At 36.8% G+C, this 13,101-nt stretch overlaps 1 long non-coding RNA gene across 1 annotated transcript in view; it reads left to right on the top strand.

The window, feature by feature from the left end:
- Positions 1-11,002, top strand: part of LOC134737895 (uncharacterized) — a 92,782-nt gene extending 81,780 nt beyond the window's left edge. The window contains exon 4 of the long non-coding RNA XR_010123305.1: positions 7,143-11,002. This is a non-coding gene — a long non-coding RNA (uncharacterized LOC134737895). The remainder of the gene's footprint in view (positions 1-7,142) is intronic.
- Positions 11,003-13,101: the final 2,099 nt, after the last annotated feature.

Here is a 13,101-nt window from a genome sequence, read left to right as displayed (position 1 = left end):
TTTAGACCAATATCCTTGATGAACATTGATGCAAAAATCCTCAATAAAATACTGGCAAACAGAATCCAGCAGCACATCAAAAAGCTTATCCACCATGATCAAGTGGGCTTCATCCCTGGGATGCAAGGCTGGTTCAATATATGCAAATCAATAAATGTAATCCAGCATATAAACAGAACCAAAGACAAAAACCACATGATTATCTCAATAGATGCAGAAAAGGCCTTTGACAAAATTCAACAACCCTTCATGCTAAAAACTCTCAATAAATTAGGAATTGATGGGACGTATCTCAAAATAATAAGAGCTATTTATGACAAACCCACAGCCAATATCATACTGAATGGGCAAAAACTGGAAGCATTCCCTTTGAAAACTGGCACAAGACAGGGATGCCCTCTCTCACCACTTCTATTCAACATAGTGTTGGAAGTTCTGGCCAGGGCAATTAGGCAGGAGAAGGAAATCAAGGGTATTCAATTAGGAAAAGAGGAAGTCAAATTGTCCCTGTTTGCAGATGACATGATAGTATATCTAGAAAACCCCATTGTCTCAGCCCAAAATCTCCTTAAGCTGATAAGCAACTTCAGCAAAGTCTCAGGATACAAAATCAATGTGCAAAAATCACAAGCATTCTTATACATCAATAACAGACAAACAGAGAGCCAAATCATGAGTGAACTCCCATTCACAATTGCTTCAAAGAGAATAAAATACCTAGGAATCCAACTTACAAGGGATGTGAAAGACCTCTTCAAGGAGAACTACAAACCACTGCTCAAGGAAATAAAAGAGGATACAAACAAATGGAAGAACATTCCATGCTCATGGGTAGGAAGAATCAATATCATGAAAATGGCCATCCTTCCCAAGGTAATTTACAGATTCAATGCCATCCCCATCAAGCTACCAATGACTTTCCTCACAGAATTGGAAAAAACTACTTTAAAGTTCATATGGAACCAAAAAAGAGCCCGCATCGCCAAGTCAATCCTAAGCCAAAAGAACAAAGCTGGAGGCATCACACTACCTGACTTCAAACTATACTACAAGGCTACAGTAACCAAAACAGCATGGTACTGGTACCAAAACAGAGATATAGATCAATGGAACAGAACAGAGCCGTCAGAAATAATGCCACATATCTACAAGTATCTGATCTTTGACAAACCTGACAAAAACAAGAAATGGGGAAAGGATTCCCTATTTAATAAATGGTGCTGGGAAAACTGGCTAGCCATATGTAGAAAGCTGAAACTGGATCCCTTCCTTACACCTTATACAAAAATCAATTCAAGATGGATTAAAGACTTACATGTTAGACCTAAAACCATAAAAACCCTAGAAGAAAACCTAGGCATTACCATTCAGGACATAGGCATGGGCAAGGACTTCATGTCTAAAACACCAAAAGCAATGGCAACAAAAGCCAAAATTGACAAATGGGATCTAATTAAACTCAAGAGCTTCTGCACAGCAAAAGAAACTACCATCAGAGTGAACAGGCAACCTACAAAATGGGAGAAAATTTTCGCAACCTACTCATCTGACAAAGGGCTAATATCCAGAATCTACAATGAACTCCAACAAATTTACAAGAAAAAAACAAACAACCCCATCAAAAAGTGGGCGAAGGACATGAACAGACACTTCTCAAAAGAAGACATTTATGCAGCCAAAAAACACATGAAAAAATGCTCACCATCACTGGCCATCAAAGAAATGCAAATCAAAACCACAATGAGATACCATCTCACACCAGTTAGAATGGCAATCATTAAAAAGTCAGGAAACAACAGGTGCTGGAGAGGATGTGGAGAAATAGGAACACTTTTACACTCTTGGTGGGACTGTAAACTAGTTCAACCCTTGTGGAAGTCAGTGTGGCGATTCCTCAGGGATCTAGAACTAGAAATTCCATTCGACCCAGCCATCCCATTACTGGGTATATACCCAAAGGACTATAAATCATGCTGCTATAAAGACACATGCACACGTATGTTTATTGCGGCATTATTCACAATAGCAAAGACTTGGAACCAACCCAAATGTCCAACAATGATAGACTGGATTAAGAAAATGTGGCACATATACACCATGGAATACTATGCAGCCATAAAAAATGATGAGTTCACGTCCTTTGTAGGGACATGGATGAAATTGGAAATCATCATTCTCAGTAAACTATCGCAAGAACAAAAAACCAAACACCGCATATTCTCACTCATAGGTGGGAATTGAACAATGAGAACACATGGACACAGGAAGGGGAACATCACACTTCGGGGACTGTTGTGGGGTGGGGGGAGGGGGGAGGGATAGCATTGGGAGATATACCTAATGCTAGATGACGAGTTGGTGGGTGCAGCGCACCAGCATGGCACATGTATACATATGTAACTTACCTGCACATTGCGCACATGTACCATAAAACCTAAAGTATAATAATAATAATAATAATAAAAGAAGAAAAAAAAAAAAAGATATGCACTAAGGTGTTAACAATGGCAATCTCTGGATGGTGGTATGTGACATTCTTTTTTTCTTTTGTCTATATTTTTTATTTTTCTACAATGCACGTGTATTGTTTCTCTAAGTATCATTAAGAAAATTAATAGTCAACCTGGCAAAATAGTCTGCCCAATCTGTATGAGATGTTTTTCAGACTCCCACCATATTTGATGTGTTCCCATGGTTGAACTCTTGTTTGCTGTTGTCCTCCCTGAATTGTGAAGCCTACTATTTGGCAGTATGCCTCAGATATAATCTTACTTACCTGAGGTAAAATTTCTGAGCTGGCCATTTTAAAGATTCTTAATAATGTTCCATTATAAAGGCAATTGAAGACTACACTGCCTTTTTGGAAGTTCAATAACATGGTTAGCTGTTTAGAATATAGTCTGTTGACTGTTTAGAATACATATTAAGAACATAGGCTCTGGAGATCTTAGGAAAATTTCTGAAACTTATTTAAACCTTAATTTTCTTATCTGCAAAGTGAAGAAAATACCAGAACCTATTTCAAAGGGTTGTTGTAAAGGTTAAATGAGATAACACAGCAAAATACTTGAGTATAATGCTTAGTTCACAGTATATAAAAATAAATTTGAGCAATTACAATAATTATTATCGTGTTCATATAAAATATAAGAATAAACATTGTATCATTTATACTCCCTCCAATACCTCAAAATTAATTTGACCAAAAGTGTTATATTTAGCCAGCTTCTTGGTGAAAATATCTTTTAATCAAAAGAATAGGACTAAATAAGTAATTTTCTTAATCTCGTAACTATAGCACTGTATCTCTTTTTTAATTCCATAACAAATTCTTTAAGTAACTCATTAACATTAAATCTTTCGAGTGTTTAGGACCTGTGCAGTCCCAAAAAGCACCCATGTAAGTGGAATAACCCCAAGAATTCAGGATAAAGTTTCTGGGATTTTCATAGTACATTGACATTCCTTGAGAATACACAACATTTATTGAGGTACCTGAATTTTCTGAGTTAAGTACAGTGATGGAGATGTGAATGGGGTCTTCTGGAAATATCTAGAAGGGATACTTAAGTCAACTTCAGGTTGGAGATGAATGAAGGGAAAGTTTCCCTGGAGATCATGATATTTGAGCTGAGGATGAATAGGCATTAGCTAGGTAAAGGCCCCGAGAAGCTAATCAGAACCACACAATGTACTCTGTGTAGGGTGAATATATTCACTACTAGCTAGTGGAATCATGGTCCTCAAATGCAGGAGGCGATAATATCAGAATTTTATGAGAACATCCATTAAACTGAACACGTAGACAGTTATCTACATGAGAGGTAAAGTGATGGAGAATAAGTTTAAAATATTTGATGTCCCTCCAAACCCCCCAGTAGCCCAAGAACTGAAAAATAGAAGCTGAATAACTTTATGGGCCTGCCTGCTTCTCCTGTGCCACTCTGCAGCAGAACTTTAAAGCAAAAAATTTCTTAAGAGTTTTACACTGGATATATTAATGAAATCACTATTTTTGTTGCATACTAAACAAGATTCCTTCCACTACAAGTATAGGAACTCAAGAAATTTAAACAATAATGAAGTGTATTGACTCAACAGTGAGTCTAAAGTAGAACAGACTTGAGTTGGCTTAGTCAGGCAAGCACTAGCTTTCTTTCCCAAAGCTGGTTCTTAGGCTCTGTTCTCCTCTGTTGGCTTCACAAAATGGCAGTCCCAGCTTCACTAGTGCGTAACTTCTTCCAACAGCTCTCACTTAAAGGTAAAGAAACATTTTCCAGAAACTCTCAACAAGTTCTCCTTGACCTCACTAGCCAGTACTGTGTCTTATTCCTCATTCCTGAACCAATCATTAACAAAGGAATAAGATTACTCCTAAGACACAGCTTCTGGTAAGGGAGCCGTGGATGTATAAATGAAAATGGGGTGCTCTTGGGAAGAGGGAAATAAATATTAGGTGGGTAATCAACAAGGCATCATCAAAAAACTTTCTGGGGGTTGAATGAAGCAGGAAAATTTTTTTTTCAGAATAGTTTTTCATACAATACTTGGCTTTTAAACAGTTAAGAAATAAAAGAATCCACATCTTTTCTCATTTGATTTCCCCCTTGCTGAAATTACAATGATAATTTTTTTTTTTTTTTGAGATGGAGTCTCTATCACCCAGGCTGGAGTGCAGTGGCACAATCTCAGCTCACTGCAACCTCTGCCTCCTGGGTTCAAGCGATTCTCCTGCCTCAGCCTCCCCAGTAGCTGGGATTACAAGCAGCTGCCATCACGCCTGGCTAATTTTTGTATTTTTAGTACAGATGGGGTTTCACCATATTGGCCAGGTTTGTCTCAAACTCCTGACCTCAGGTGATCCGCCCACCCTGGCCTCCCAAAATGCTGGGATTACAGGCATGAGCCACTGCACCCTGCCTACAGTAATAATTTTGAGTGAGAATAACAATATTTTGTGTAGATTATCTCCAGCCAGGTTGTAGAATTCTCAAACAGCTCTGAACACTTTCAGGTTGTTTGGAGTTTGGAAAAACCTAAGTGGTGATTTTCCCTGAATTTTTAGGATGTGAAATTTTTTTAAAGTGGAAATGCAATCTGTATATAATAACCTAGACTTCAAAATGTTGTTATGTAACAGCTATTTGATGTTTGACAAGTTTTTGACACTCTTTAATGAGCCAGTTTACATCTTTAATCTTATAAATAAATTTACCAAGTACAAATCTGAGCACTAAGTATGGTAAGTTCGGCATTTTATCCTTAAAGGGGCGGAATGGCATCTAAATTCAGAAAACCACTTAATTTTCTTAAAGTGAAAACATATCCACACGCCTTAGTGATTTCAGTCTCAGTACTTTTTCTTTGACTTTCGTTGTTTTTTTTTTTAAACCAAATTAACCACGATTTTTTTTTCTGTTATTAGGGATTTCTAAGTTATTGTTTATGGAGAAATGACTTGAGCTCAGGAGAGCTGGATACAAGTCTTAAACTAGTGATGAGGTCTTAGGAAAGCCATTTGCCTCTCCAAATTATAGTTTTCTTTTCAGCTTGTTAGACTCAATGAATCATTTATTCATTCATTTAATGAACATCTACTGACTGCCTATTGTGGTTTGGAGAATTAAAAAATAGTAACACTTTGTCCTTGCTTTCAAGGAGTTCATAGTAAAGTGACACAGGTGGTACATAGCACAAGGAATTTTTCTGAGTTAAGTACAGCGATGGAGATGTGAATGGGGTCTTTTGGAAATATCTAGAAGGGATACTTAAGTCAACTTCAGGTTGGAGATGAATGAAGGGAAAGTTTCCCTGGAGATCATGATATTTGAGCTGAGGATGAATAGGCATTAGCTAGGTAAAGGCTGGTTGGGGAGGAGTTGAAAAAATTCACAAAGGGAAGATAGTATGAACAAAGGTATGAAGACACAGCCTGGTATAAAGGGATATTGTAAACAATTCATGTTATTGGAGAAAAAATTGTGAAGCAGAGAGTAGGAAAGAAGAATGTTGGAGAGGTGTGCAGGAACCAGAAGCCTTTGTGAGACTTTTTTCCTGGTAGGTGATAATTCAATAAAAGATGTTATTTAAGGGTCAGAGGGAAACACATCAAGTTTTCCTGACATCTCGTTCTAGCCTTCTTTAATTTTATTTATCTTTAACATTTAAAACAGTATGAAGGAAGTGGTTTATAGGGTTTATCCTATAATATTCTAGCTTCCCAACCTCACTACCATGAAATCATTTTTAGTATGGTGCTAGGATATTTATTGAATCTGAGCTTTTTTTTTCCTTTACTTAACTGAATGAAAAAGAGTTGTGAAGCTTTTTTTGTTTCAAGGAAACACAATTGTTTTGAATTAGTAGAGTGTTTGTCGAAGGAGTTCAGCAAAGCCCCACTATTACCCTGGAGTATGTAACTCTCAGTATAGTTTTCTTTCTATTTTCATAAGGTTAACTGTTTCTCCATATAAAACAAACTTAATAACTAACAGGGTGATCCTTTGCCTTTGCATCTTCTATTACATATAAAACTTTTGATAATAAAAATGATTTTTCTCCTCCATCATTTCCTTCTCCTCTTCCCTTCCTCCCCCTCCTCCTTCTTTCACTTATAAAAGTCTCCTCTTAAGATAAAAATTCTAGAAATGAGATTCATTAAGCTATTATCAGACTATTAGATGCCCATTGAAAAGGGAAATATGCTTACAGTCCAAGGTCAAGTGACCAGAGGTGAAGAAGGGCTGGATGTCTGAGAAGGAAGGGCCAAATATACACTCTGCCTCTTCACTGGAGAGAGCCACTTTCAACCAGCATGGTTTTTTTCTGGTAAAGCAAGCCAATGTTAAGAACTACATAATGCTTAACAAAATAATTGAAGGGTCTATTATTCAAAAGGGGAAAGACTAAAGTCACTAAATAGAAGAACATTTCCTCAATATGACTACAGGCAATATTCTCTTAGAAAATAATGAAATGTTTGTCTTGGTGATATGGTTACCTTTCTTAAATGAATAGGAAAAGTACTTTGCATCTCTCTGTGATGGGGAAACTGACCTGAAATTGGAGCATTCATAGTTATCTTCATCCTTGATTATGGGATGAGTGTCCACATCCTAACTCTTTCTCTTTTTCTTGAACAGATAAGAGATTCCATAAGTCCTGGCAAAGAGGGGAACACATCTCTCTCAGAACTTCCCAGGAGGGAAGGTGGAGTCACTGAGGAACTTGAAGGTTTGATTATGGAGGTTTGAACAAAGAGAGAGAAGGGTGAGGGCTGTTTATAAGGTAGTGAGGGAGAAAGCATACGTTAGGAGCATCTTTCTCATGAGGCTTAAGTCTGGAAGTGCTTTCCCAGGTGCTCTATAAATGAATGGTGAAGTCGAAGAGAATTACTGTAACTTCTGTTCCTCCTCATACCCTAAATGGCTGGCTTTATGGATGTGCAACCTATATAGTTGCACAGAACACATTATCAGAAAGGTCCTGCACTTGGTTTAATATTCTACTCTTACTGTCTTGAAATTGTTATTTTTTTCTTTGAATTTATATTTTTTAAATGAAGTGCAATAGGATGGTGGAGCCTGAACACAGGATATGTCAATAAGCATGTGTGCTGCCATTTTGCCACCCCACTCCCACATAATGTTCAGTATGCCCCATAAGCACAGAATTTCTCTGGACCCATGATGGGTGGGAATGCAGTGAGACTCAAAGCAAGTACAAGGTGAGTTTGTTACATCTATGTCTGACTAAGCAGAAGCTGACAGCTGCAAGAGGCCAGTGTTTGAACTAGAATGTGCTTTGAATGCAGAAAGAAGGCAATGGTGAAGAGACAAAATAGGAAGAAGTATTTGCAAACCATACAATTGATAAGGGATTCATATCAAAAATATATAAGGAACTCAAGAACTCAAACAATTCAATAGCAAGAAAACAAATAACCCAATTTAAAAATGGGCAAAGGATCTGAATAAACATTTAAAAAAACCATACATATGGCCAACAGGTATATGCAAAAAAGCTCAGTGTCACTAATCATCAGATAAATGCAAATTAAAATCGCAATGAGATATCCCCTCACACCTATTAGAACAGCTACTATCAAAAAGATGAAAGACAAGTGTTGGTAAGGATATGCAGAAAAGGGAACCTTTGTACACTGTTGGGGGGAATGTAAATTAGTGCAGCCATTATGGAAAACAGTTTAGAAGTCTCTCAAAAAATTATAAATAGAATTACCTAAACCCACTACTAGATATACATCCAAAAAATTGAAATCAGTATATTGAAGAGTTGTCTGCATGCCCATGTGCATTGCAGCTTTATTCACAATAGCACAATCAACCTAAGTGTCCATCAACAGATAAATGGATATAAAGAAAACCTGGTATATATACACAATGGAATACTATTCAGCCTTTAAAAAGAAGAAAATCCTGCCATTTGTGACAACATGGATGAATCTGAAGGACATTATGTTAAGTAAAATAAGCCAGGCACAGAAAGACCAATACTTCATGATCTCACTTACATGTGGAATACAAAAAAGGCAAACTCATAGAAGCATGGAGTAGAAAGGTGGTTACCAGGTGCTGGAAGTGTGAGGGATGGTGTGAGATGTTGATCAAAGAATATTCGCATTTCAGTTAGACAGGAGGAATACGTTCAATAGATCTATTGTACAACATGGTGACTATAGTTAATAACAATGTATTGTATATTTCAAAATTGCTAATAGAGCAGATTTTAAGTGTTCTCACCATTAATAGTAACTATTTTATATGTTTGTTGGCTGCATAAATGTCTTCTTTTGAGAAGTGTCTGTTCATATCCTTTGCCCACTTTTTGATGGGGCTGTTTTTTTCTTGTAAATTTGTTGAAGTTCCTCATAGATTCTGGATATTAGCCCTTTGTCAGATGGATAGATTGCAAAAATTCTCTCACACTCTGTAGGTTGCCTGTTCACTCTGATGAACGTTTCTTTTGCTTTGCAGAAGCTCTTTAGTTTAATTAGATCCCATTTGTCAATTTTGGCTTTTTTTTGCAATTGCTATTTGTGTTTTAGTCATGAAGTCATTGCCCTTGCCTATGTCCTGAATGGTATTGCCTAAGTTTTCTTCTAGGGTTTTTATGGTTTTAGGTTTTACATTGAAGTCTTTAATCCATCTTGAGTTAATTTTTGTATAAGGTATAAGGAAGGAGTCCAGTTTTAGTTTCCTGCATATGGCGAGCCAGTTTCCCAGCACCATTTATTAAATAGGGAATCCTTTCCACATTGCTTGTTTTTGTCAGGTTTGTCAAAGATCAGATAGTTGTAGATGTGTAGTGTTATTTCTGAGGTCTCCATTCTGTTCCATTGGTGTATATATCTGTTTTGGTACCAGTACCATGCTGTTTTGGTTACTGTAGCCTTGTGGTATAGTTTGAAGTCAGGTAGCATGATGACTCCAGTTTTGTTGTTTTTGCTTACAATTGTCTAGGCTATCTGGGCTCTTATTTGGTTCCGTATGAAATTTAAAGTAGTTTTTCTAATTCTGCAAAGAAAGTCAGTGGTAGCTTCGTGGGTATAGCATTTAATCTAGACATTATTTTGGGCGGTATGGCCATTTTCACAATATTGATTTTTCCTATCCATGAAGATGGAATGTTTTTCCATTTGTTTGTGTCCTTTCTTATTTCCTTGAGCAGTGGTTTGTAGTTCTCCTTGAAGAAGTCCTCATCACTGGTCATTAGAGAAATGCAAATCAAAACCACAGTGAGACACCATCTCATGCCAGTTAGAATAGTGATTATTAAAAAGTCTGGAAACAAGAGATGCTGGTGAAGCTACCAAGAAATAGGAATGCTTTTACACTTTTGGTGGTAGTGTAAATTAGTTCAACCATTGTGGAAGACAACGTGGCGATTCCTCAAGGATTAGAACCAGAAATACCATTTGACCCAGCAATCCCATTACTGGATCTATACTCAAAGAATTATAAATTATTCTACTATAAAGACACATGCACACTTATGTTTACTGCAGTACTATTTACAATAGCCAAGACTTGGAACCAACCCAAATGCCCATCAGTGATAGACTGGATAAAGAAAATGTGGCACATATATACCATGGAATTCTATGCAGCCATAAAAAAGAATGAGTTCATGTCCTTTGCAGGGACATGGGTGAAGCTGGAAGCCATCATTCTCAGCAAACTGCAAACTAACACAGGAATAGCAAACCAAACACTGCATGTTCTCCCTTATAAGTGGGAGTTGAATAATGAGTACACATGGACACAGGGAGGGGAACATCACTCACCAGGGCCTGTTAGGGGGTGTGGGACAATGGGAGGGAGAGCATTAGGACAAATACCTAATGCATGTGGGGCTTAAAACCTGGATGATGGGTTGATGGGTGCAGTAAACCACCATAGCACATGTATACCTATGTAACAAACCTGCATGTTCTGCACACGTACCCCAGAACTTAAAGTAAAATAAAAAAATAAAAAAATAAAAATAGGCCGGGCACGGTGGCTCACACCTGTAATCCCAGGACTTTGGGAGGCCAAGGTGGGTGGATCACGAGGTCAGGAGATCAAGACCATCCTGGCCAACATGGTGAAACCCTGTCTGTACTAAAAAATACAAAAATTAGCTGGGCGTGGTGGCACACGCCTGTAGTCCCAGCTACTCGAGAAGCTGAGGCAGGAGAATCACTTGAAACTGGGAAGCAGAAGTTGTAGTGAGCCAAAATCGTGCCACTGCACTCCAGCCTGGTGACAGAGCGAGACTCCATCTCAAAAAAATAAACAAATAAATAAATAAAAATAAAAAATAAATAAATAATTAAACTAAAATAAAAAGAAAATAAATAAATAGTAACTATTTTAGGTAATACATTTGTTAATTAACTTGATTTAGTCATTCCACAATGTATACACATTTCAAAACATGATGTTGCACACTACAAATATATACAATTTGTCAATAAAATAAAATAAATGAATAAAATAAAAATGATAATCAGAAAACAATAATTTTTTTTAAAGATGGCAATGGTGTTAAGAAACATGAACAACTCAGGTACACTTTCATATCCTTTCTTACTCATGTTATTTCCCTGTACTAGCTAACAACTTACACTAAAACAATGATAATAAGTCCTTCCTTACTCATCAGCAACTTTAAGGTAGAGAGTGTTGATAGAATGTGTGCAGATCAAGAAGTAAAATAAAAACAGTTGAGTTAGTTTTATGTAGTTATTCTGCCATTCTGGCAAGAACAATATACATATGTAGGTATGAGCTATGAAATATGAATTATGGAATTTCAATGATTCCACATGCAAGGTGAATGATCTTATATCTGCATTTAAAACTGCCATTGCACAATATAAAGATGAATGGTAAAATTCATGCTAAAAATTTTAAACTCTAATTTTTTTTTTACTTAGAACAACATTAAATAGCAAATGAAAGCGCACTATGACAATTTGAGAGAGCCACTACCAAAGAAAGAAAAGAACCTTTATGTTTTAATAGCATTAATGTCACCCTTTTCCTGCTTTTTGAACAAGGGGCCCCATATTTTCTTTTTTTATGGGTTAACTAATATTATTATTATTATTACTTTTTAAAATTATACTTTAAGTTCTGGGGTGCATGTGCAGAACGTGCTGGTTTGTTACATAAGTATACACGTGCCATGGTGGTTTGCTGCACCCATCGACCCGTCATCTACATTAGGTATTTCTCCTAATGCAAGGGGCCCCATATTTTCATTTTGCACTGGACTCCACAAATTATGTAGCTCTCCCAAAATATGCCCTACCTCTTGAAACCTACCTGAGTGTTCAATAATAATTGTCTTATCTTTATGTCTTAACAGAACATGTTTGGTATAGTGGGGTCTTTCTTTCCAGCTTGGCTCACCTCACCCATCCCAATCATCAGAAATAGGCCAGGGAATAAATAAGAATAAAATCATGTTCTTCACAGCTACGTGGATAGAACTGGAGGCCATTATTCTGAGTAACTCTGAAACAGAAAAATGAAATACTGCATGTTCTCACTTACAAGTGGGATCTAAACAATGAATACACATGGACAGAAAGAGGGAAATAATAGGCATTGGGGACTCTAAAAGGAGATAGAGTAAGAAGAAGGTGACGGTTGAAAAATTACCTATTGGGTACAGTGTTAACTATTTGGGTGATGAGTCCACTAGAAGCCCAAACCTCACCATTACACAATATATCCTTGTACCAAATCTGCTCATATATCCCCTGAATATAAAATAACAACAAAAGAAATAGGGAAGCAGAACATTGCACTTCAACCCCAATTTATAGGCATTATTAAGTTAAGCTTCCTCTCATATTAATAAAACTACAGGAAGTCCATTTGACTTGAGAGACAAGAAATTAAATTTCTTTATGGCCTCTGTAAATAAATCTAGCACCGTGCCTGAAACATAATATAGTAGGTAATCAATGAAAGTTGCTCAATTGGTTCATAAATTGTGATCATCTACATTTATACAATTTCCTAATTCTTCTAATATGTACTAATTTTGATTGGCAACCCAGGAGCAGATAACAAAATATAATTAATATGTGACAGTTTTTTTTTAGAAAAACAAAAGAGAAGGCCCAACCCACTATTCTTTACACTTGTGATTAACTGTCACCATTATACAGGGGCCTACATATTTATCTCTAGATTTCACTAAAAGCAATCAAAGACTTGTCTGTAATGAATTCATACTCCTAACATCTTGCCTCCAAATTTGAGAAATACTATCTCTATTAATTTAAAATTAGTTCAACGGCAAGTGACAGAATTTCCCTCATCCCCACCTATGAAATAGTGGCTTCAGCAAATTAGATGCTCTTTTCTTTCTGATTTTTAAGTCTGGGAGTAAGTGATTCAGGGCTATGTTCTCAACAGTGTGAGTGACCCAGCTGTCTTCTATTTTGTTGTTCTGCTATGTATAACCTCTATCCCCAAGGCTGCCTTGAGATCCAAGATGTCCTTGGCTATCCAGCCTGTCTGCAGAAAAGCAGGAATAAAATGAGAGGAAAAGGCATGCTCCCTTCTTTTAAGAAACTTT

Source organism: Pongo pygmaeus, chromosome 13, assembly GCF_028885625.2.
Source record: "Pongo pygmaeus isolate AG05252 chromosome 13, NHGRI_mPonPyg2-v2.0_pri, whole genome shotgun sequence".
NCBI lineage: Eukaryota > Metazoa > Chordata > Mammalia > Primates > Hominidae > Pongo > Pongo pygmaeus.
Note: the sequence above shows the minus strand (reverse complement) of the source record. Positions and strands in the feature narration are given on the sequence as shown.